The 26,474-nt window shown below is 42.8% G+C and overlaps 1 protein-coding gene across 2 annotated transcripts in view; it reads left to right on the top strand.

Moving 5' to 3' along the window:
* The first annotated feature begins 8,357 nt into the window (after nucleotides 1-8,357).
* The window catches only part of BRINP1 (BMP/retinoic acid inducible neural specific 1), a 121,981-nt gene continuing 103,864 nt past the window's right edge, over nucleotides 8,358-26,474 (top strand). Inside the window, exon 1 of one of the 2 annotated variants that reach the window (XM_081179717.1) lies at nucleotides 8,358-8,823. The gene's annotated coding sequence lies outside the window, so the exon portion shown is untranslated. Of the gene's footprint in view, nucleotides 8,824-12,118; nucleotides 12,191-26,474 lie in introns of those variants that run through there. The other variant, XM_081179718.1, reaches the window with a different exon arrangement.

Genomic DNA, 26,474 nt, shown 5'->3' on the forward strand with positions numbered 1-26,474 from the left:
GCACTGCAAGTGATGTCAGACTCCAACTCCCATCAGCACCAGACAGAATGGCTAATAGCCAGGGATGATGGAAGTTGCAACAAGATCTGGAGGATCTAGGTTTCATATCTTTTTAAATGAATGAATGAAAATGAATGAATGAATGAATGAATGAATGAATGAATGCAATACCTTAAATAACAGTTTATGGCCCATGCCTTTATTGTCTGGAAACTGGATGGTTGCAATTTTCCCTTTTCCCTTGTTGTTGTTGTTTTTTTAAATCTATCTGTGTGCAATGGAAACATGGAAGACAGAAGAAATAAACTGAAGTTGCTGAAGGTGATGATTGAAGCTATGGTGGTGCCTGATGCACAAGATGACTTTAGTACAGGGATAGGGAACATTTTTCAGACTGAGGGCTACAGTTCCTTCTGGGCAACCTTCTGAGGGATAAATGCCAGTGGTGAGTGGGGCCAAAGACAAAACTGGGTGGCGCAACAGATGCAATTTTTACCTTTGTATAGGAAATTAGTTTCTATACACAGTCACACACCCCTCTCTGTCCTCTATCTCACCACTGAGGTGCATCATGTACCAACATTGCTAGTATTTCACTAAGGTATTTGAGAGGGGGTCATGTATACAACACGCTTCAAACCGTGTATACTCCAAAGTGCATCCTATTTAATTCATTGGGCTTCCTAAGTGGCCTAATCGTCTGAAACTCTGTTAACCGAATTATCTCTTTGCCTGTTTTCATTAAGAGTGTTTATTGATGGTTTTTAGTTTTACTTGTTTTATTTATATGATATTTTAAAATTGTTTTCAGCTCTTATTTTAATGCTGCATGTATGCCCACTCTGGAACTGCATAGTGAAGGACTTCTTATAAATACTGCAAATAAATAATATAAAAAAGCAATGAAATATAGGAAATCTTCTTATCCCAACCTGGATAAATGCTCCTGGATCTGCTTCTTGTCATGGTGAGGCATTGAGTAGTCTTTCTGAAGTGCCTAAGAGAGCATTCAGATAGATTTTGAATATTAATTTATTCTTGCATAAATCTCTGGACCACCCCCTTTTAATTTGCAAATGGCTGTGGCTATAGCTGTATCCCCCACTCATGTTTGGTTGGCTCACATCCAACCAAAAATGTTGCCTCTGCCTAAGAGGCTGATTCCAGCACAATAAACCCTGTATTGAGGCCAAATTTAGTCCCCCTATGGTATTGCTTGCTAAAATAATGGTGTGTGGGAGGGAATATGATGGAGCGCACACAAGAATAATACACAGGTCACTTCTAGACAGTTTAGTATTTAGCAAGAGTGATTGAGCTGCATACTAAAAAATTAGCTTTGCACAAGCAAAGTGAATTGAAGTTCTTTGGCACAGCTATTCAAAACAACAACACAAAACAGATTTTTGTGGTTAGGAAAGTGGCAGGGAAATGCACTAAAAAGTGTAGGGTAAATGTATAACAACTTGAGGTCCACATTCCCTTGTGGGTGACCTTCTGGGGGGCCACATTCCAGTCTAGCAAAATCTCTAGAAGGGAATGCAGAGTCTTCACTGTTGGGAGACAGCCTGCCTCTGAATGGCTGTCACTGGGAATCGCAGGTGGGGAAAGTTTTGTTGGATTCTGGTTCTACTTGTTCTATTGGACTCTGGTTCTGCTTGTGGACTTCCCAGAGGCATCTTGTTGGCCACTGTAAGAACAAGATGCTAGACTAGATGGGCCATTGGCCTGATCTAAAAAGGTTTTTCTTATGCTTTTAATATGTGAACCAAAACACAGCTGAGCTTAACAAGTCACATTCCCTTTGCAATGCAGTTTCCCTGCCAACAAATTGAACACAAATGTACACATATACTGGGGAATAGTGCACATAAGAATGCATGCATTGGTGCACATAGCATTTTTACAAATGTATTAACATGCAGGCAAATTCCCATAAGGACTTTCATAAATAAAATAAAAACTGATGGAGAAATAAGGCAAACTGAACTTTTCAGTGGAAGAACGAGAAACTGAGAGAACCCAAAATTCCTCCATCCCTATGTAATATAACATAAATTTACCAGAGAATTTCATAGCCACAATAAATGAAGTTAAATTTCTCAGGAGGTTTTCTGAGAAAGACTATTGCAGAATTTCAGCTCCCGCAACCAATTTTTTGCTGCCCACAAATAGCATAGAGAAATTTCAGGGACAATTTTTGCTCTCTCCTTGCTTTCTTTTAGCATTGCATTCACCTCTTTCCTTTCCCTATTTATGAATAAGGGACACTTATACACACTCTCTGCACTGTGCGTTCATGTTTTTCAGTTCAATTTTCTCAGCTGACTCTCCATTGGGAGTGTGCCAGTTTACAAAAAGGCAATGGGGCTTAAAATAAACAAAAAACCAAATTGTCCAAACTGCAGACCTCTATGACAGTTGTGTGTGTGCGTGTGTGTTTTAAAACCACCATTCCACTCTGTATGCCAGGTTTGTATGTCAAGATAGGATCTGCATAATCCTGTAGGAATCGCTTTAGAATCCTGACAAACAGCCTTTTGATTGGGTGGTTGACGATATCACCATGGTCCAGAAAAAGCAATAAATAACAGGCACAGAGCACCAGCATTTAAACAAAGGTGTGTGGGTTTTGTAGCTGAGTGTGAATTTTGAAAACATGGTAAAAATTAGGGAGATTGTAAGGGCAGCAGGAACAGCTTGAACTTTAAGCTTCAAAGCAGAAGTAAAAGCAACAAGTAGAAATACATTCTCTTTTTTATTTTATTTTATTTTAAAAAATATTTGTTCTTTTCAGATTCATACATTTCACTAATTTTACAATCATTTTAACATTTCAAAACTTGACTTTCTTCCCCCTCTTTCTGTGATTCCTTAAATTTATTTTTAATCTCTTCTGCATATCCAAATTAACTTAATTTGCTCAATTAATTATCTACTGTAAATATATACTCTTATAGAACTGCAGCTCATTACAATAATCCAGCTATTGTTTTTATCTGTTTACAATTTATCTGTAAATATTCAATAAACCATTTCCATTCTTTTATAAAAAGTTTGTTACCTTGATTTCTTATTCTTCTGGTAAATTTTGCCATTTCTGCATATTCCATAAGTATTTGTATCCATTCTTCCTTTGCTGGGACTTCTGCTTCTTTCCATTTAGGGGCGAGTAACATTCTTGCCACTATAGTAGCATACATGAATAAGTTTCTATACAGAGTAGGTAGTTCTGTCCTTAAAATTCCCAAAAGTAGAATTACATTCTCATGACATCAAGCTGTAGCCAGGCTAGAACCAGGAACACAAGCTGATTGCTTGTGTGTAATCAAGATGGGAGAGAAATTTGGATCAGTTCACATTTAAAAGTAAACCACCCTAATTTGTACTTTCCAAAACACAGCAATATTTCAAAATCCACATTGCTCTGAATTTTGGAATGCAGTTCTCCAGATGAGTAACGTGGGCCAAAATGTATATGCTAGGGTAACATGTGCAAAAATGTGTATACTAAATTCATACTAAAATGTTGGTGATTTTTCATGAGAACTTTTTACTCTTTCTTAAAATACAAACCCATATGGAAAAGTGGATAATTGAGTTTGAGCTTAGAAAAAATGAGAAATGGAGAGAAATGAAAATTGATACATGCATCCATCCTTAGTGTTACACCACCAACATTATAATTTAGAGTAGGGCTCTCAAACAAGAACATCAGAAGATTCCTGCTGGATCAGACCAAATGGCTATGTAGTCCAGCATCTTGTATCTTTCAGTGGATAAATAGGTGTCCCAATAAGAAGCTCATGAAAAATACATGAGGGCACCAACACTCTCCCATTCCTGATACTCAGCAACTAGTATTCAGATGTATACTGTGTCGGATACTGGAGGTAATATACAACAGGCCTCCTCACCTGGAGCCCTCACCTGGAGTCATTGGCCATGTTGGAAGGAGCTGTACTCTGAAAAACAAGAAGGGCATTAGGTTGGAGAAGACTTATATATGTAAATATCCTCCACAAATTTGTTTAGTTCACTTTTAAAGCCGGGTTGGCAACCATCGTCACATCTTGCAACAGCAAATCCCCTAGTTTAACCATGTGCTGGGCAAATAAGTCCTTCTTCATTTTCAGCTTCATTTGACAATGTCAGGTTCTAATAAGGGCTGTGCACTGCTCCTCCTATGAGCTGGAACACACAAACACCCAATTCAGCCCTGAATCGATATGAGGGCCAATTAAATTAAACATATTGGATGTGTAAAAATATGGCCCCAAGGGGATGGGGGAAGGTGCTTGGGAAGTGGTGCTCTGCAGGAATCCTCCACTTACTAGCTGGGGAAGGAAACTGCAAAGTAGATTCTCGTGTGCACTCCCTGCCCCAAAGCATTAATTTGACGGGGACTTTTCCAATGCGCTGGAAAGGCTAGAATGACATGAGCCTTCTGGAGCTGTCCGTGGTGCTGCAATGCATCTGTGCAAAGCTTTCAGCCACAATGGCTTCTATTACATTGTTTTGGTAAAGCAGGGAACAAGCTCTTGAGTTGCACAGAGGTACATCATATGCCCATTGAGTGACTTACCTGGGTTATAGTTCACCCTGCTTCAGCCTTCAGAGCTGGTTTACAGTACTGATATGTTTTTAAGTGTTCTCACCATCCTACTCTTAAAAAAGCTCAAACCTGGAGAAAACCTTCTTAGGATCTAAAATGAGGAAAATGCAAGAGACGGGATAGTGAATTAAAAATAACTGATGTGCGCAGTTCATGCATTATTTGAAACATTTATATCCCGCCTTTCCATCCTGCAGGGATCTGCAAAGCAGCTAATGAAAGCATATGGCGAGTAATCAAAACAGAATAAAACAACAGCAAAACATTCATTAAGACAATAAGCAATAAACAATAAAAGCCACAAATAACATAACAAAACCACAAGAGGCAGCAAAACAGGCGGCAGAAGCATCCAAATTGGGACTAGAGAATTCCACCCCTTCCAATCATTTCTTCCTCTCATTCCCTCTGCATCTGTGTTCACTCCTCCTGATTTCAGGTTTAAGTAGAATAATTTCTAACATTCATTGCAGAATTGGAGCATACACAACCAGAGCTCAGAGTCAAGCTGTGGAGTTTGCTGTGGCATTCAGTTCTGTCAATACAGTTGAATTTCCCACAAATCCTGACATTATTTATGAAGCACTGTGAAAAAAGCAATGCTAATAGAATGCTACATATGATTGATTTTACACAATTGATTTTAATATGTGAACCGCCCTGAGGACACAACTGATTGGGTGGTATAAAAATGGTTAAATAAATAAATGCATACATATATAAATAAATAACTGCTCCTGATTGTATTGGGATTCTTCTTTATGGAATGTTTTAACTGCACAAAACCCTAACCACAACTTTGCACACAAGTGTACCCATACATCAGCAAGACATTTGAAGATTCGTTTTCTGCAGTGTTTTATCAATCAGCATATTTGCATAGCTAGTGTGTTCATGCTGCATGTGGAGGGTGGTGGTGACATTAATGAACAGAAGGTGTCACAATGTGTACATTGATCCATATAAAATATGTTCTATATAAAAGTAATTCCTGAGGAATTCCAATGCTTCCGTTCCACATTGAAAGTGCTACTGAGTTGTTTGGAACTCCAAATTTCAATGAGAAGTTCAGATGAATAAAATTTTGGAAACAATATTTAGAGAAACTTCCTAATGGTAATGGATGTGGAACAGTCTGCCTCAAGGTACAACATACGCTCTTTTACTGGAAGTGTTTAAGCAGAGGCTAGATAGCTATATGTCATTCTGAGCTGCAGATCTAGCACTTAAGTAGGAGGCTGGGCTAGGTGACCTCTTTTGTGCAAAAACTATTTGAGTTATGCCTCAATTCCTGGAAACATGGGGCTTCTTTCTGAAACAAAAAGAGCTTACATGTATCATGCACCATTGTTCCATCATGGAACCCAAGGCAATGATCATCCAGTTCCCAGAAGTCACCCATCCAACCAATGATCAGACCCAGATCTTCTTAGCTTCAACAAGTTGATTGCACACTCATGATATCAATCTTGCAAAATCATGGGCAGAATGCTTCTGAATACTAGTTGATGAGGAACGACAGTGGGAGGGTACTGTTGCACTCATGTTCTGTTTCAACAGGCATCTTGCTAGCCCCTGTAGGGAACAGAATTCTGCATAGGACTTTGGTTCAATCCAGCAGGGCCTGTTTTATATTCTTAATCACAACTCCTACATGGCCCTTTCAGGGGTCGTTGGACTAAAAAATGATATATAAATAAACCCCACCACACCTCTGCTCTACCCTTCCCTAGCATTTTGTCTGCTTCCAGAAATGGAACATCCTGATTCCAGGAGGAGAAGGAGGACGTGTTCTGGGTAATGACAGTGCTTCACGTTCATTTGTCTAGTTGTAATCCTTATGAATCTCTAAGGCAAGTCAGTATTATTAGCCCTCCATATTGCAGATGGGAAAACTGAGACTGAAAAAGAGTGGCTGGCTTAAAGCCACCTAGTGAGTCTATGGCAGAAATCCTGCGAATGAACTTAAATTGTAAGTAGGCAGATTTGGTTGTGTTTCTGTTACTTTGATACCTTTTACTGCTGTACTATAATTATATGTGCTTGTCTTGTCTAGTTTTATGTTTTCCAACCCCCACTTTTGTTTCAACCAGATAACCCTATTTATAGGGTTACTTGGCAGTAAAATAAATAAATGCTTCTTGGTGGTTGAGGCATTTCAACATGGGAACCAAGCACCTAGAGAAATTGTGGGCTCTCTGTCACTGGAGCTAGGCAGCCACTTGTATGGTGAAGCTCTTGCCCTGGGATTCCTTCATTGTGCAGAAGGTTGATAGCCTTACAGGGCCAGCTCCAGCTCAATTATTCTATTCTTTTTATTCTCAATCAGTCACTCACATTTCCTTTTCTGCCATTGTATATGCCTTTAACTAACCTCCCCCACCATAGCTGGGGAAGATCATGCAGAAAACATAACACTTTGCACCTCCCTTCCTGAGTCAAACGGAGCCTCAGTGAGGAAAGTGTCATCTCTGAAGGAACAAAGGAACACAGAAAGCTGACTTATACCTAGTTGTCTAATTGAACCACCTAGCCAACAGTGACTGGCAGCAGCTTTCAGTGGCTACTAAACCTGATGGCTATGAAACCACAGGAGGAAAGAGTGCTGTTGTGCTCAGCTTCTGCTCATGGGCTTCTTATGGTCATCTGGTTGGCCATGGTGAGAACAGGGTGCTGGACTAGAGGGGCCATTGGCTCAATCCAGCAGGCTTTTCTTATGTTCTCTCTGGGGGGTTTCAGGCACAGTCTTTCCCAGCCCTAACTGCAGATGCCAGGGAGTTAACTTGGGACCTTCTGCATGCAAAGCAGATGCCATCCCACTGAGCTATGGCCCTTCTCCTTAAAGAAGGCTGCAACAAGGAAGGTAGAAGAATCCTCACAGAGGCTGATAGGAAGAGAACCACAGTGGATGGTCAGCCTGCTTAGAGATAGCTAGGACGTGTGTGTGTGTGTGTGTGTGTGTGTGTGTGTGAGAGAGAGAGAGAGAGAGAGAGAGAGAGAGAGATCCGGATGGATGGCTTGTTGGAGGGAATTTATGAGCAGAGAACAGGGTGGTTGGACTTTAGGGGAGGGAGACAAAGACTGTACACAAAGGGAGGGAGAAAGAGGATCTAGTAAGACAAAGATAGGGAATGGAACAGGGGCAAGAGGCGGACAAGATGAGAGGAGCGAGAGAGAAGGAATAGAACAGAAAGCCAAACTGCATAGAAATGGGAACTATAGAAACACATCGGAAAACGAAGAGAGAGAAACAGATGACCCCCCCCCACTCAAATTTCTTGTGGTGCTTACTATATCCAGCAGGTATCTCTAATTAGTCGCTTCGCCTTCGCCCGCCCAAATCTAATCCAACGATTCGTGTCCACGGACACACCAGCGACTCTTGAAGCCCACTCCTCAATAGGCTCTAAACCTCCCCTTCCTCCTCAAAAGCGCACACCTCTCTCCTCCCCCCCCACCCCATGCCACATCTCAAAGGGTGGGTCCCCCTATATCTCACAGGCCAGCACCCCGTCTTCTTTTTATGCCCTCCCCCACATCCCTGTTTCAAAACGCAGCCCCCGCTCCCACGTCCCAATGATAGAGGGAGTGAGAGACTTCTTAGGACCAACCCCCTTCCAGGCTCTCGGCCCCGCCCTCCTCCCTCCCTCTACCCATTCATTTTCTTCAGCCGGGCCGAGAGCTCCGCCCCTGACGGCAACGAGGCCCCGCCTTTTCCTCCAGCCTTTGCTCATTTTGGTCGCCTCCCTCCCTCTCTCCCTCCCTCCCACCTTCTCTCTCTGTGCTGCTTTTTGCGCCTTCGTTTCGCCCCCGGTGGCTGCAAACTGATCCATCAGAGGAAGGCAGGGAGGGGATTAAGGATAATAATAATCATACAGAAAGAACACAAGGAAAGAGGACTGGAGAAGGATAGGTAAAAGAAGGTGGGGGAGAGAGGGAAGGAATAACATCCGGATTTTCTTTTTCATCTATTCCCCACACCTCTTCCTTTTTGCATCTCTGCCTTTTAATGCCTGGGATCCGGGGCGAGGAGAGGGATTCTCTGTCTGAGCATGAAAAGGACTGCTAAAGCCCCAGTCTTCCTACGCCTGCAGCATCAGCGGAGAATCGCCCACTATGCGCTCTGGATCCAGAAGGGCTCGCACCACAAGTTCCTGCCGAGCCGAATGAGAAACCAGATCTCCGCCAGAGAGGGGCACTAACATCCGGTAAGGGGAAAAGACATTTTACTATTATTATTTTGACTCTGCTCAGCCAAACAGCCACACAGACAGCCGCAACATCGGTCAGCTCGTTCTTGTGGGGCCGCCCTCTAGAACTCCCGTAGGCATTACTCGTTATCTAGCCTCTCTATCTTGGTAGTCACTGTGGGAAACCGGACTAAAATGGTCTGATCCAGCAGCAGCGCTCTTCTTCTATGGCTGGCAGACTTCTCTTCCGAATTCTCTCTCACACTCCTTAACAGCGCTGCCTCCCCCCCCCCACCCCGCAAAAAATAAATAAATCCTCCTATCGCTCCAATCTTTCCCCGGATTTCATCTTGCCTCATTCACTCAGCCAAAATCTGAGGGATTCAGTTCCCATACACGTCGCTTTGCAGTTTCGTATCCCCCTACTTAGTAAGCAAAGGGTTAAATGGTGGATGTACAAAATCGCGCAGAAACTCTGGGCTTGCGTGTGCCGGACCGCAACACAACACAGACAAGACCTGTACGTGTGTGTTCAGGTGCCTAATCGCTCACACGCTGTATGTAGTGCAATTCCCAGACGAGATCTGTCGTGTGTCCGTGTGTATAAGTGTAAAACTCTTTCAGCCTCTACACACACCCTTGTAGAATTATTTCTGCTGGGCTGTCATGATTTGTCATGATCTCGGGTCATAATTTTTGAAGGAAACTTCCCGGCAAGGAGGGAAAGGCTAGTGTGCGTGTTTGGTGGACGTGTGTGTGTGTTTGTACACGTACAGCTGTTTCATGCAGTGCAATCACACATTACGCTCAGGCTGAAGTAGCATCTCACCAAAATGCATGGAAAGAGAGGGCTTGCAAAATCTCTGCGCCCCCACCGCAGCCCAGCCGCCATCCCCCCCGTGATGTCTATGCCAAGATATATTGATCAGGACAGAGTCTAATAGAGTCCTGGAGGGGGGGGGGAGTCCCCAAGGAGACAATGTCCTCTTTGCTTAATAGACTGCTGTGTTTGGTTTGCAGCGTGACAATCCAAGCTTTGAATTCCAGGCTATGGGGGGGGGGTACTTCCTCACCCTGCCCCACTGGTATGTGGGGAGACTAGGTAGGAATTGTGTTAAAATTAGATGTGGGGAGGATGGTCTGTCTGTGTGGCTGTTCACGGTGGGAAGCAGAATGCTGGACTAGCTGGATGTTGGGGTCTGATTCAGTGGGTCTCTTCTTATCTATTTATTTATGCACTGGAACAGCAGGGTGCCATGCAAGCATGGGGAAGGAGTCTCTAAGGGGAGCGCTCCAGGATGGGAGGGGGCACCTTAGGAAGTGGAAGCAAGCTGAAAGCTAAACTTCAGCTTTGCCAGCCTTTTAAATAATTTATGCAGCATGGATGGAGACTGTGCCATTCCTCCATTCTCTGGAGGGTCATAGAATATATATTCAGGGGTTTAATGGGAAGGTGGTCCGTCATGGTAGTGGTGGTGCGGTGAAGTATGTACACACACACACACACACACACACACACACCTCACTCTCGCTCTCTGTAGAGAGAGGCTCAGTGCTACTTCTGATGCATAAGCCATGGTATAATGAGAAGGCTATTGACAAACCACTCCAGTATAAAGATTCGCTACCCCCAAATCACAGCTGTAGGGGAAAGGATGGGGGATGGAGCGTGTCCCACCCAGAGGAGAGAAATCTTTTCTTAATAGGAGTTAAGCTGGTCTGAGAAGAGTTACAGAGAGGTAAGCTGATGGTGCAAAGGAAGAAGAGATTAGCAAGAACTCTGGAGGGTTGCAGGGAGTGCTATTTCTGGGTAGATTCAAGCATCCTTCCCACTGTTGATGGTCCTATACACCAATTTACCGTGCCTGCTTCCCTCTCTCTCACAGGACTATCTTTTATACACATGCACACATGCATGGACTGATACTAATGAGTGTGTGTGTGTGTGTGTGTGTGCGCGCGCGCACACACACACACACACACACACAGGCAGTACATTTATTCACAGAGGTCGTCTTCTTTTGGTCTCACACAACACATGAATTGGTGCTTGTCTCCCTTTCATAACACATAGCTGGTGTCTCTCTCTGACTTGCACAGGCACACACCACTGGTGGCCTACTCTGGCATGCATGGACACACGCACACACACATTTGTATTACGCACACACACTTTGCCATCAACACCTTTTCTTTTATATGCACACAGATACACATGCCACTTGGTCACGTAGATTTTGCCTGCTACTCACAAGCATGCTAAGGTATTGCAGACAGCTTCTCTCTGTATTTCAAATGTGCGTGCGCGCGCGCGCGCGTGCACACACACACACACACACACACACACAGAGCCACACAGACTTTATTGCTTTGCGTTATGGTTGCTTGCACACAAAGTTTCACCATGTCCCCCTTCCATTTCCATAAACTGTCCAAAGGAAGCTCTGCTCTGCTCTGCTCTCCTCTCCTCTGCTCTCCTCTCCCATAAAATACCTGTTTTATACTGATGCACATGTATCCAGTGCTTCTTTCCTGTGGGGACGCAGGGGTACACATACCCCTAAACATTTTTTGAATCTTTGTACTTTTGTCCATTTACTGTATTTATTTTCCCCAATTTGAACTATAAAATGGTGATTTTCTTGAGTGAAAACGAGAGTATCCCTAAACATGTGTTTTTTTAAAGAAGAAGAAAAAAGGACGGCATGTATCCCCACCCGGTTTCCTTCCATGCACAGACAGCCCCAGTTGCACACAACTTGCATGCACCCTTAGGCTTCATCCTGCACTCAGTCGCACGCAGGTTCCCCTTCTCATCTCTTGCACACCCAAAACTTCCACACTGTGTGGTTGCACATACAAATAACAATAGCCAAACAAGAGAGATCTGTCTTCGATTCCCCCCACACCACGCATGCAAACAAGAACACATGCAGCAGACACATACACACAATTCTTTGGGAGGGTGTGACATTCTCCCTCTCCTGATTGGGTATCCCTTACTCTCAGCCCTGAACTGATATGCACAGTCATTCATCCACATACACAGACATCATTGCCAGGGACTTTGTGGTAAGCTCTGCCCCTCTTGTCTGTACAGATCAAATCTTAAGAAGTGAATAGATATGCTTTCACCTCTCGCATCCCTTACTACTAGCAGGATGCACTGTCCGTGTTTTCCTCCAGCCATTGATGGGGGTGGGCTGGGGGGTTATCCATCACTAGAGCTCCTTAATCACTCAGCAGAAAATGCTTTGCACACATTTTCCCTCATCTTCCTTTTACTGCACTTTTCATGTCCTCAGGACTCTGCAGTTCCTTCATTTTGAAAAAAAAGGCAAGAAAACAGGATCCTGCAAAAGAGGGGAGGGTGCTTATCTCTTGGGTAAGCTGGGATACACAGGATTGGGATATGTAACCTTGGAGTGTTGTAAGGGTGGTGGACGAGAAAGGATCGTGTGTATGGTCCTGTGAGCCTAGCAAGTGAGTGTTGGAGTGTGTGAGGAAGCCTGTGAGACAGCTGTGTTTGCACTTTTGAAAATGTGTGCAACAGAGCATGGCTGTTTGCCAGTGTGCTCCATGCTCACGAGACACATGGGATCATACCTTCATTTTAACTGGTTCCAGAAATAGGGTAGGGTGCATGTCCAGAGGTACTGAGGCATCTGCATGGAGGGGGGGGGGTTGAAGAAGGGCTATTGCTGTGAGAACATGTGTGTGAGTAAGAGGCTGCAATGTGAGTGCATCTGTGAGGGTGATGGAGGTTGTGCGAGAAGATCAGTTCTAATGCATTCATGTTCATGTGTTTGGGGTATGAAAAAAGGCAAAGCTTTTTTTCTAGGGCAGCATCTGGGAGCAAAGGCAACAATGGTGGGTGAACATTGAGCATGTGCATTTGTGGGTGTTGATACCACTGCTTATAGAAGGGAACCAGTGGGGGATATAAGGGGTTGGTGTGTACGAGTGGCACCATGGATGGGTTTGCAATATGGATGATGCACATTCCCCGGAAAATGCCCGAGTTTCCCTAGTGATATCAGAACCAACACTTCCTTTCTTGCATAGCTCAACCCTCACTGGCAGCAAGACAATTGTACTAAATTAAAATGCTCCCAAGTTTATCCCACTTCTCTTTCCAGGGCCTAGTTAAGAGACTGTATAATCCCCTTAAGGCAGCATTTAATAGGGCCAGACAACTGCCCTGAGGAAATGTCTTATTTTGCAGTGATTGCTGCAGGGAGAAAAAGCTGGTCCCCCAAGAGAGGACAGCTGAGAATGGCCTTTGCTTTGACTCCCCTGCCCCTGGGGTCCCACTGTATATCCTACCCCCTTCCTTCCCCAACAATTTCATATTTAAGAACTTGGAAATATTTGTGGCATCAGCTATACAAAGTCAGGTTCTCTTTTTTTTTGATAAGCACATTTGCAGGTGTTTAGGATTAACATTAGGGGGTGAGCTGGGAAGGTGGGAAAACTGTCATAATAATTAAGCTGAATTAGGGAACCATCTCTGCCTGTGAAATAGTGTGTTATGTGTGTGTGTGTGTGAGAGAGAGAGAGAGTGAGTGTGTGGGGGAGACTCACGTCTGAATGTCGCTTTTTAACATGCATCTCAAAATCTGTTCTGCTGTCAGACTCAGTGTGGGTTGTTTAGGTATGTCACGATGCAAAGCAAGAAGGGTTGTTTGTGTAGTGGGAGGGAAATCTCAGGGGATGACAGAATAATCTTAAAATGTCTTGGTAAAGTGGGGACAAGGATGAAGGAAGGGGGTAAATTGGAAAAAGAGAGAGGATGCAGAAATGACAAATAAAAGAACATTTGAATCTTGATATGTTAAGGTTGTCAGGGGAAGGGCATGAACATGTTTCAAACATGTGGTTTTATACATGGGAAGCTTTGATGAAATGCAGGTATATTTAAGCACCTTTCAGGCAACACAACCAAATCACCCTTGTCTGTTCTCCTTGTCTCTAGAAAAACTCATCCCAGGAAGACACTGTGTCTCCCAGAAGGGGGAGCTCTGACACCATTTCTGGGGCCTGCCTATAGATTTGCGGATGCCAGCTGTATACCAGAGCAATTTAAATTCCTATTTGGTTTAGATCTGCCGAACATAGAGAGAGAGAGAGGGAGGGAGAGAGGGAGACAGGTAGACAGACAGACAGACAGACAGACAGACAGAGAGACTGGTAATGGCTAAAGCACTCTTGCATAATCTAGGGTTGCCATATATTTTCTTTAGGCTTCTCAAAGAAAAGCCCAACAATTTTGTCTCCCCAAAAAAGCTCAATAACTTTTATGCCCAGATTTTCACTTTGGCAACCTTACCTAAACCACTTTTACCAACCATAACCCCGTTGTATCAAATCAATGGTCCGACTAGTCCAGCACCCTGTTCCCCATACCAGCCAATTAGATGCCTTCAGGAAGAATTAAAAACTAACAGGCAGGGCATGTGGGGGAAACCACTTCCTCCAACTGTTTTTCCTGCAGTACCAGATGTTTTGAGGTAGACTGCCTCTGAAGCTGAAGGTTCCACTTAGCCTTCATGGGATAGCCTTCAGTAGACCTTATCCCCCATGGATTTGCCCAAGACTCCCCCTTTTAATGAAGTCTAAGTTTGCAGCTGAAACCACATCTTGTAGCAGTGAATTCCATAAGCAAACTAGACATTGTGTGAACAAGGACTTAAAAAAAAAAAAAAGAACAGAAGAGGAAGCTTCATTTGTGTGGTAGTATAGACTTAGTGATGGTCTGTGTGAAGCTTGTTCCTCCCCAAAGCTGCCTAACTGAGGTGCCAGGCTTGGGAAGGTATGGAGGTTCCAGCAGTGTCCCATAGCCCTTGCGCCTTCTTCCCATATGTCAGGCCCTCCTTCCCAAAGGGTTTGGGAAGGCAGTGAGAGAGCTCTTGTGCCTTGTTCACAATGCCTGTCACATTTACCCGGCCCTTGTGCCCACCCTCCACCATAAATACAGTGCTGTCTATACTGTTCCACAGCCAAGATGGCCCTGAAAGTGTCCCAAAGCACTCTCAATTACTCCCCAAAGCCTAGCACCTCAGGCATCAAGTTATGGGAAGGCAGTAATAGGGCTCTAGCCACATCCCAGAATCTTTCCACCTCCTTCCCCAAACCCTGCACCTTGGAACCCTCCCCCTTCCTTCCCAAAGTGTGGCATGTCCTAGAGCCCTTGTGTCTCCTTCCCAAAGGACAGTGCCTCAGTTACTAGGCTTTAGGAAGTCAGTGAGGTGGCTCCAGCAGCAGATACAGACTTTGGCAATATGGTACCCTGGCCGAGGACAAAAATAATCTCCTAAAGGTTAGGCTTTTGGCAATGATGTCCAGCACCTCAAAGCTGCTGTGCCGCATTTCTGAAGCCTAGCACCTCAGTTATCTGGCTCTTGTGCCTCCCTCCCAGTATTTCTTATTTTCACAATAATTCCTTGCTCTGCCCTAAAGACATGCTGTCAGCTGCAAAGCCTGGCACCCCTAAGCCCCACCACCTCCTTCCCAAAACTCAGAGTTTCATTTCCATCCCAGAACCCCTGAACCTCCTTCCCAAAGCCCCATGCCTCTATTACCCTGCTCTGGGAAGAGAGTGAAATGGCTCTGGCAGTGTCCCAAAGCCCTCTTGCCTCCTTCCCCAAGCCTGCTGCCCCAGAACCCTCCTTCCCGAAGCAGCCCTTGCAGCTCCTGCTCAAAGCCCAGCACCTCAAGATAATATCTGGTGCCCTCCCTAAATGTTTCTTGTTTTCACAATAATTCCTTGCATCACCACAAAGTCCACAGCGAGCCTGGCACCTCAAAGCTCACACACCTCCATGCCAAAATGTGGTGCCTCAGTTACCCAGCCCTTGCACCTTTTTCACAAATCCCAGCATCTCAGTTACTGGGCTGAGGGAAAGTAATGAGATGGCTCTGGCAGCAGGGGTGGACTTCGGTAATACGGCACCGTAATCAAGGACAAAAAAATTCACCACCCTATATACTGCACTGTGCAATGAAACCTGGCACCTCAAAACCCTGGAGTCTCCTTCCCAAAGCCCACTGCCTCAGCCTGGCACCTCCTTACCCCCAAAATATTTCTTATTTTCACAATAACTCCTTTCACCACCCTAAAGATGGCACTGCTGGCAGCGAAGCACTCTTCCTTCCCAAAGCCCACTGCCTCAGAGCCCTGTGCCTTCTTCCCAAAGCCTGGCACCTCAGTTGCATCCCAGAGCTCTTACACATGCTTCTCCAAGCCTATCACCTTAATTACCCAGCTTTGGGAAGGCACTGATATGGCTGTGGCCAAGAGCCCTTGTGCCTCCTTCTCAAAGCCTGGCACCTTGCTTACTGGGCTTTGGGAAGACGGCTCCTGAAAGTGGTGTGGTGTGAGGGTTTTGGGGTACTATCAGAGCCCTTCCACTCCCTCCCCAAAGCCTGGTAAGTGAGGCAAACCCTCTGGGTGCACAAGTGGAGGAAAGTAAATAAATTGAGAGTGGAGAACTGTACTGGATCTCTGTTTATTTATTTATTTCCCCTCTCACATAAGGTCACAATCGCCTGCCTCTAATCTCTCTCTCTCTTTTTAATTGAAAAAAGCAAATCCTCTTTGTCACTATTAAATGCAATGTTCAAATCAGGATGAGGAAGAGTTAGGGTTGAGGGTGCTGATGAAACCCCCACCCCCTCCTGTTATTTCCACTAAATTGGGTTAAATTATCTTCTCCCTGTACTCTTCTAAAAATAGCAGCTGGGGGGCATGCTAAAAGAGGGGTGAGAAAATTCCGGCCCTGGAAGGGGATGCAATACGGCCCTCCAGGCCTTTCTTTCTGGCCCTCAGAACTCTCCCTGGCCACACCCATCACTGGACCCTGTTGAAATGTGGCTTTGAACTCTGATAATGCCTTTTACATGTTTGGATGGAGGCTATGAGCATCTTCTCACTTGGTTTCCATAATGCAATGTGCTCAGCATGCATCATGTATCTTAGGTGGGTATACCAGACTGGAGAGAAGTGTCCTATTTTACCTCACCTTTGGCATACCATAAGTGCTGACAGTGAGGAGCACTCTGTGATCACAGTGACAAACAGGATGTTCATGGGAAGCCCACAAACACGACTTGAGCACACGAGCAGTTTCTTCACCTGCAATTCCTAGCAACTAATGTTGCTGCAGACAGTGAAAGTGTAGCATAGCTGCCATGGGCAGTAGTCATCAATACCCTTGTTCTCCTGGAATGTTTCTAACCCTCTTTTAAAATCATGTGAGCTGGTGGCTACTACCACATTAGGCAGAATGAAGTAGTTGCCTCAGGCAGCTGAATTCAGGCATTGCCTGAAAACAGGAATTGCTCCAGACATTTTGTTGCCTGAGGAAAAAGACAAGATGGCGCCACTCTCACAATCCTATGTACAGAAGCTGGGCAATTGAATCTTCCTTCAACACTGGTCTTGGGGCAGTGTCCTGAGGGTGGAAAGCACAGCGTGCACTGCTACCCCCAAAACATCTGTATTTATTTGCTTTTACATCTTTGTTTTTATATTCCACCTTTGCTCCCAGGTGCTCAAGGGAGCATACATGGCTCTCCCCCTCTCCATGCCATGAAGTAATTCAGGGTGAGAGATGGTGTCTAGGCCCCCAAGCTCACCCAGAGAGCTTAATGGCTGACTGGAGATTTGAACCCCTGTCGCCCAGGCTCCAACGACTTAACCACTTCTCCACACTGGCAGTCATCTTACTCTAACAATAGGGCCGGCCCTGTGTGCAACAACAGCAAACTGACAGCTGTTTAATTGATTGTTGCTGTGGTTTACTCCCAGGGAGGGCACTTGTCTCAGATACTGTGCGCTAGGGATGGGAAATTTGATTCAGTTTGTGTTTCAAGCAACCCCCTGGAATCTGCACTTTCCAAAGCAATATGCAGACTGAAATGCAGCAAATCTGTTGAAACTTGCACTTTCCCAAATTGTGCTCCAGCCAATTAATGTGTACAAGAATGCATATTTGAGGGTAAAAGTGTGAATGAAGAAAGATGCCTATATTTGTGAAAATAATATGCAAAAATGCATTATATTAGGAAAAGCTGCTTCGTTAAGCAGTGTATTATTAGGAGAATTTCACTAAAATGCTCATCAGCTTTTATGAGGCTTTTTATTATTATTCATTTACTGCAAACCAATGTGGGAAAGGGGGCAACAGAATTTAAGATTGGGAAAATGAGAGATTTAAAGGTTTGCCCATTCCTACCATGAACCTTTGGGTGGGGACTGCGAAGATTGAGTGGGGAGGGAAATATAATTTCCTGTTTCGTCTCAGGCAGCGAAATATCTTAGACCAGCCCTCAGCACCCTCCCCCACAAATGTTGGTTTGGCACAGCTTCATTTGCCTTTTCAGTGCCAGCTTAAAACTGTTTTAATGGATGTTTTCCTGCCCCTGTTGTGCATTTAATGGATGTTTTCTTGCTCCTGTTGGTTGCCTGTCGCTGCCTGTCTTAATTGTGAGAGTTAGCTTTTGTATTGCCTTTTCAGAAAATTGTTTTGGATTTCTGCGTTCATGTTGTATTCCATATTGCAAGCCGTGCAAATTGAACTACAAAATGTGGCTGGCTGGGGAAACCATTTACTTGCCTGCTAAGAGGATAGTATTTCATGGCAAGCTATTCATGGCTTCCCATGCACTTGATCTGGAAGCTGCAATTTGTGCAGAATGCTGCAGCATGAATGCTGATGGGAGTGAGGTCTTGCCTGCACCTGTGCTCTGAGGTCTGCAGTGTTTGCCAATTTGCTACCAGGCCAAGTTCAAGGTGTTAGTACTAGAATATGTTTTTACTTGTTGAGCACAAGAGTAGAGGAAATGGCTGAAGCACCTGGTGCCCCATTCCCCCCCTAAAAACTTAGCTCCTTTCCTTTGATCACCATACGGCTTGGACCATCGTATTGTATTTATTTTTGCCATTATGCCTTTAGAAGACATCTGGAGGCAGCCTTGTATAGGGAAGTTTTTAATGTTTAATGTTTTATTATGTTTTTATAAATGTTGGAAGCTGCCCAGAGTGGCTGGGGCAACCCAGTCAGATGGGTGGGGTATAAATAATAAAATAATTATTGTTGTTGTTTGAGGGTATGGGGTGTTTCCCCCCAATGCACATGTGCTGTGGAAGGCAAGGGGGCTCTGCAACCTCCTTTTTGCTCTTCAAAATATGGCAACACTACTTTTAAGCACCATGGTGCTTGACTGCCCCCCACAAAGAGTGTGGCCTCAGCACTACCTTGCTGCATTTGCGTAGAAAACACAAGCTATCCTCTTCTTAGCAGGCTAGGAAGTCAAAGGATCAAGCAGTCCAATATGATCCAGTGCGGCCATGGAGGAAGGAAAGTAGCCAACATGAAAGTGAAATAGGCTGTTAGGGAAGGGGTTGAACAATCTATCCTTCTTCCAAACCTCATCTGCCTGTACAGTGGTGCCTCGCAAGACAAAAATAATTCGTTCCGCGAGTCTTTTCTTCTTGCGATGTTTTTCGTCTTGCGAAGCACGGTCTGTCGCAACTGCACCTCTTCAAGCGGCTTTAAGAAAAAAGCGCAAGACGTTTTCATCTTGCGAAGCAAGCCCATAGGGAAATTCGTCTAGCGAAGCAACGCAAAACCGAAAAACCCTTTCGTCTAGCGAGTTTTTCGTCTTGCGAGGCATTCGTCTTGCGGGGCACCACTGTATTGAATTCCTTCCCACCCGTGGCCAACTGGCAAGCTGTTAAATGCAATGATGGGGGCAGAAAGTCGAAATAATTTTAATCTGTTTTAGTATTTTAATTTTTGTATGTTTTAAAGTAGGATTGTACATTCTTATTGATTTTACTGTTTTATTTTTTGTAAACTGCTTTGAGGTTTTTTTGTTTGTTTTTAAACTATCCAGTGATATGTTTATAATGTAGTGCAATAATTAGTATAATATAATAATATTATATCCCACTATTTCTGTAATGAACTCAACTTACTTTACAATAAATAATAAATAAAATCTTTATTGCAGTCCAAAGACCCATCAAACAATTTCAGAACAAAATACAGTTAAGACAGCCAACCACAAACGAGGGAGGAACCAAGGCGGTCGTTTTGTTTTGTCTCAGGCATGAGGATCCTTGTTTCTTTCAACTTCCAAGAGGAACTTTGCCACGGCCACTGTAATATCATTAGGCCTGTCATCCAAAAGATATTTAATATGGGAGGCTTCAAATTTTCCCAGCAGATTTGCCAGTAAGGATTTGATCAGTTGGCCCCTTGCTTGCTCGTACTGCCCACAATGCAGTAAAATATGCTTCATGTAACCGACGTCCTGAGAACATAGACAAAGCCTATTCTGATGAGGGATGCCTCTCAGTCTACCATTTAGCACTTCTGATGGAAATACATTTAGTCTGGCTTTGGTAAACAAACGCCGATAGGTTGGTACAGACAGGTTCCTAAGATATGAGGGTATCTGAAAATCGTACCCATATTGGATTCCTGCTGCTACCGGGCCACAAATTACATGGGATCAAGAACGCAGGTCGCTATGTGAAATGTCCCAAAGCCTTTGCCTAAGGGAACTTACTTTATAAGGTTCACTGACTACCCATTTCTTTCTGGGCTGTTTTTGACTTTTAAAGCCTTATACATCTAGGGACTATTTCCTCCAGGAACCCTGCATGAACCCTGAAACCCTTCCCCACGTACTACCACACTGGTGGAGGTCTGGAGCGTGATGAGGAGAGAATGGGTCTTCTCTATATCATTTTTCCATTTATCAGATCAGGGCAAAGTTTGGTAATCCTTGATAGCATGGCTCCCTGAGTGAGCCCAAAATTTCGTTCCCCCCAAATGAACCTTCTCAATCATGGAACTTCTCAGTTTTGTACTTCCTCGGCTTGGTGCCCTGTGTGAGAGAACTACCCTACCACCCTAAGCTGGTCCTGATCAGATGCTTTTGCCAGAGAGGCCCACTTGGCAGCAACCTTACCATCATTTTGGCACCAGGCTAAGAGATTCTTTTTACTTTCCCAGGTATTTAAGTAGCACCAATTATCTTTTAAAGGGCTGATAAATTTATTTTGAATTATGCCATTTTATCGTATTTTTCTTTACTTTTTATATTGCCCTGGGACTTTTATTCTTTCTTTTGTCAAATAATATTTATTAGTTTTGCAAATTTTTAACAAATCAGTACCAAATTACATTATATTTAATACATTTTTTCCAAAAATTGACTTCCTGCTCTTCATCCTAGATGCTTCCCAACTTTTCCCCATAGCTGCTTAAATTTTTTTTTATATATATAAATTTTTTATTGGTTTTACAACATTTTTTAAACAATACAAACAAATAAAAAGACATACAAACATGTATAATTTCATAACCTTTTTTCATGACCCTCATTTCTCGGACTCCCCCATACCTCCCCTTTCTGCATCCCAATTTCCAAGATTTTTTCAGCAGCTTCTAAGTAGTTTTGTCAAATCTATGTCCTCTTAACCTTTCCTTCAACTTAATCTTATGTCGCTGTGATTCCCTTTTCTTTCTCAACACCTATAGCTGCTTAATTTTACATATTTATTTCAAATTCACATTTCATTCCTTATATTTAATTTTTTATTTTTTTCCTTCCCCATTATCCATCATCTGTTGATTTATCAATTCCTGCTCATATATTTACATAACAATAACATATCCCCTTAAAGAACAAAAGAGATTATACATCCTTTGCCTATCCACTTTAAATCATTACTTATAATTTTATATTAATTTTTCTTTCTTTTCTTCTTGTGTGTGCTGCCATCTGTGTCTATCTTCTCCTCCGTCCTTCACCTTTCGGTAGTTGCCCATCTTCACTTTTCCAATCTACACTCCTCACAGCCAGTGTCCATTTCCTATCCAGTTCCATATTTTGCAATTCATGTTGTCTCCACAGCGTTTGCATTCTATTATCCGTTGTAAGATTATTTCTCAAGGACAGCCATCTGGTATTAACTCTAAGCAAGAAGGGTTCTCTTTATACAGCCCTACACACATCATCGCAGAAACTGGCCCACAAAGACCATTGGGGAGGAAGACCATTATTCCCTGAAAACTTTAAAATACTAGCAAGATCCCCTCCCCTCCACCATTGCTTCCCCAGTTTCACAATCAGCTATATTTCCAAACGTAGTTCTAAGTCTCTCTTGGTTTTGAAAAAGCAATTATCTCCAACAACTCAAACCTGTGGTCTTTATTTCCAATTTCTCCTTTTCCTTTTTTTCTCCTCAGTCAGGGTGAGGGTGGGTAATATCTCTTGATAGTGAGTGTGTGTGCCACCCGCACAACACAACACAACACAACACACACACAGTGTTCTTTTCACATACCCCTTTCCAACACAATTCCAAATTTATTGCAGTCAGTTCCAATATTCCAAACTAAATTATATCTTCATTCTGGAGGGGTGTGTGTAATCATCCCTTGACACAAAGAAGAAAAAATATAAATCTCTTCCCCTCTTCCTTCACTTCACAAGCTTTGCACACGCAATTTCCTCATAACTCATTCTATATTTATTCTCTTTTACTTAAATACAGCCAGGTATATCAAGCTAAGGTTAGTTTAAACTCTAGGGTCCTCTTTTGTAAGCATTTATTCCAGTAAGGCTGGAGGGTAACCACAAAAACAAGGAACCTTAAAAACATAGAGAGCTACGCTTCTCCTCTTCCAATTCTCAACTTCATCACCAACCTTGGTTACAGCAGCCAAATTTGTCAGCAGCTTGTTCTCCACATCTTCTCCACATCTTTAACTTAGTTCCAATTAGCCAAACTGAGAAGGGAATCTGCACCTGCCATGGCAGATATGGAGGCTGGCTCACGGGCAGAGAGCTTGAAGACCCAGTGCCATTCTTTTCCAGCCTGTTTTGGAGCCTTCTTGCTTCAGCAACAGCAGGATCCAGATCCATGGTAATCCAAATTGTCTCAGGGAGCTTCAGGGGGCATCTCAGCCACAGCGGCAACCCCCCTCCATCAGAACCTTTCCCGATTATGGGAAAGCAGCCTCCATGGCTGAAAACAGAAACAAAATTCAGACTTTTCTTCTTCTTTAAGGGGGAACGGCTTATTTCCATCGCACAAATAAGTCAGTCAATCTCCAAATGGCACATAGAAGTCTTAACATTGGAACAAAGAAGCAATTCAGTTGGAAATGATGGGATCTTTTCTTTGTTTTGTAGTTTTCATCTTCCAGCCAATTAAGTTCTCTGGGTGGCTTTTAACAATAAGCCGGGGCAGGGAACTTTTTCTCTTTTTTCAGCTCAAGGGCTGTGTTTATTGGGGGGGGGAGGCCTTTGGGTGCCACATACCAGTGGAAATCAGGGTCAAATGCAAAAGCAGTTGGAATAATGGGACTGGCTTTTATTTTTGTAACTAATATACTGTTATACGGCTGTTGTAAAGGCAACATGGATCAAGTTTTTGGGAAGTAACTTGAACAATCAGGAATAATTTTAATTGTTTATAATGATTTTTAAGGCAAGTTATATATTTTCTCCATTCCTTATTAAATTTTTGGTCTTCCTGGTTTCTAATTCTTCCGGTCATTTTTGCCATCTCAGGATAATTCATCAATTTAATCTGCTATTCTTCTCTGGCAGGTACTATGTCCTCTTTTCATCACTGGGCAAGTAACATCCGGGCAGCAGCGGTCCCATATATAAATAGTCTCATTTGGTCCATTGGTATTTCGGCTCCTAAAATCCTTAAATGAAAGCTTCATGTTTTTTTTAAAAAAAGAAAAGGTTATTTTAAACATTTTTTTCCAGTTCATTATATTTCATTTCCCAGAATTCTTTTACTACTTTACAAGTCCACCACATGTGATAAAAGGTGCCTTCTTTTTCCTTACATTTCTAGCATGTATTTGACTTTGTTTTGTACATTTTAGCTAACTTACTAAGAGTTAAATACCACTAATACATCATTTTCATACAGTTTTCTTTCAAAGTATAACATGCTGTGAACTTTAAATCCCAGTTTTATAGCCTCTCCCATGCTGCAAGTTGTATATTACAGTGGTACCTCGGGTTAAGTACTTAATTCGTTCCACAGGTCTGTTCTAAACCTGAAACTGTTCTTAACCTGAATCACCACTTTAGCTAATGGGGTCTCCCGCTGCTGCTGCGCCGCCAGAGCAAGATTTCTGTTCTCATCCTGAAGCAAAGTTCTTAACTTGAAGCACTATTTCTGGGTTAGGGGAGTCTGTAACCTGAGGCGTATGTAACCTGAAGCGTATGTAACCCGAGGTACCACTGTATATCCAAAGTTCCTGGTCCAGTGCATTATAACTGATTTGACGTGTTCATCTTTTGTATGCCATTCTAATATTAATTTATACATTTTAGAAAGCAATTAAGTCCTATTTTCTAACAACACTTTTTCAAAATTAGAGGTTTAATTAGAAAAGCCTTTCTTTTTGTCCATCTTAAATATGTCATTAAGCTGATGATATTGTAACCAATCAGTTAATAGTCCTCTTATATCTTCAAACCTCTTTAATTTTAATTTTTGTTCTACTTCCATTCATAATTCTTTATAAGTTGCCCAATCATTTCTCATGTTTAATTTTTTAAAGATATTGGGAAAGCCACCATGGTGTTTTTTGTTCTAATAATTTTTTATATTTTCCCCATACTTCAGAAACCACTTTCCTTACTACATGGTTTAGGAAAGGTCTATGTACTTTAACTTTATCGTACCACAAACATGCATGCCAGCCATTATTATGGCCTTCAAGATCTAAAACAACAGTATTTTTTTTATGATATCCATTCCTTTAGCCAGTATAGGCAGGACACCTCATAATATATACTTAAATCCGGCAGGGAGAACCCACCTCTTTCTTTAGAGTATCAGCAATTTATATTTTATTCTTGGCTTCTTCCCCTGACAGACAAATCTGGTACAGTGGTGCCTCGGGTTACAGACGCTTCAGGTTACAGATGCTTCAGGTTACAGACTCCGCTAACCCAGAAATAGTACCTCGGGTTAAGAACTTTGATTCAGGATGAGAACAGAAATCATGCTCTGGTGGTGCAGTGGCAGCTGGAGGCCCCATTAGCTAAAGTGGTACCTCAGATTAAGAACAGTTTCAGGTTAAGAACGGACCTCCAGAACGAATTAAGTACTTAACCCAAGGTACCACTGTAATGTCTTTTTGCCATTCTCCAAAGTGTCCTACCTTGCTGACCAAAGGTATTGCTTGAAATAAAAATAACATTATTGGCAACACATTCATTTTAATTACCGATATCCTTCCCAATAATGATAAGTTCATCCTTCCTCACACCTCCAGATTTTTCTTTATTTCTCTCCAACCTGTCATAGTTATCTTTTAAAATATTTATATTCTTAGCTGTTATCCACACTCCTAAATATTTATTTTTCTCTCTCTCAATAATGAATCCTGTTAATAATTGTAATTATTTTTTTTATATTGGTCAGTCGCATAATTCACCAGCACTTTTGTTTTGCTTTTATTTATTTTAAAGCCTTCAGAGTATCCAAATTTAGAAATCAGTAGTTACCACAAATGTCTGCAAATGCCTTAAGTGTATATGCTTTGTACCCTAATGTTATTCCCTTTATTTCTTCATCAGATTTTAAACTTCTAGCCAGGGTCTCTCACACTAAAATAAACAATAATGGTCACAGGGGACATCCCTGTCAAAATGACTAACTTTTTTTTCCTTTTTCACACAGGTGGAAATTTGCTGGCAAACCAGTATAAAACCATTAAACTCTGCCTTCTCTTCCAACAGGTTACACACCATGCATTTTGTGGCCTGAGGTCATACCCACGCCATACATTTAAAGCACTCATACTATTTTAACAACATGCCCCCCACAAGCTTGATAAATGCTTGTTAAGGATGCTGGGACTTGCAGCTCCTTGAGACGTAAACTGTGGTTCCCAGGATTCTTAGTGGGAATGCATGAATGTTAAAGTGGTATAAATATGCTTTTAACATATAGTTTGGAAGGCGACCTGCTTCTCATAAGAACTGAATCCTACTTGTGAGGTTCTTTAAACAAAAATCCCAGAGAAAAATAGTAACTTTAGGGAAAGAAGCATTGAATAATTTCAGGTGGGGTATTATTACCTCATTGTTATAACATGGAAGATGAATGTACAAATGTACAAATCAGTAGGTCAAAATCTTAACATATCTCTACCTCCAACCCCCCCCCCCCCGCTTTTCTTTGCAAATGTCTCTCTCTTCCTTCTCATTCAGAATAGCAGACAACCTTCCAAGATTAATGCAAACTTCATTAAGCACTTCTACAGGGAGGAATGTTATTCTGGACACAGGTGTGGCTTCAATATTATTCATGAATGAATGTTGGGGCAAAAGGTGGGGAATGATGTCTACCTCTAAATATCCAGGGTTAATATTACTTTTGCCTGTTTTGTTCCTTTTCAAGTGATCCCAGACAATCAGGGATCACATACAGGATGGGATGCTATATGACAGGGCTATGTAGCCGATCAGGTTTTATTCTTGTTTTTGATGTTGGCAAATGAAGCCCATTTAGAATGTTGATAGCGCTTCCTGTATTGGTCACATGGGTGGTCCTGCCCAATCCAGGATCACTAGGGAGGGACTACACCTCAGTGGCAGGGTATTTTCTT

This window comes from Podarcis bocagei (genome assembly GCF_964188305.1).
Source record: "Podarcis bocagei genome assembly, chromosome: Z".
Lineage (NCBI taxonomy): Eukaryota > Metazoa > Chordata > Lepidosauria > Squamata > Lacertidae > Podarcis > Podarcis bocagei.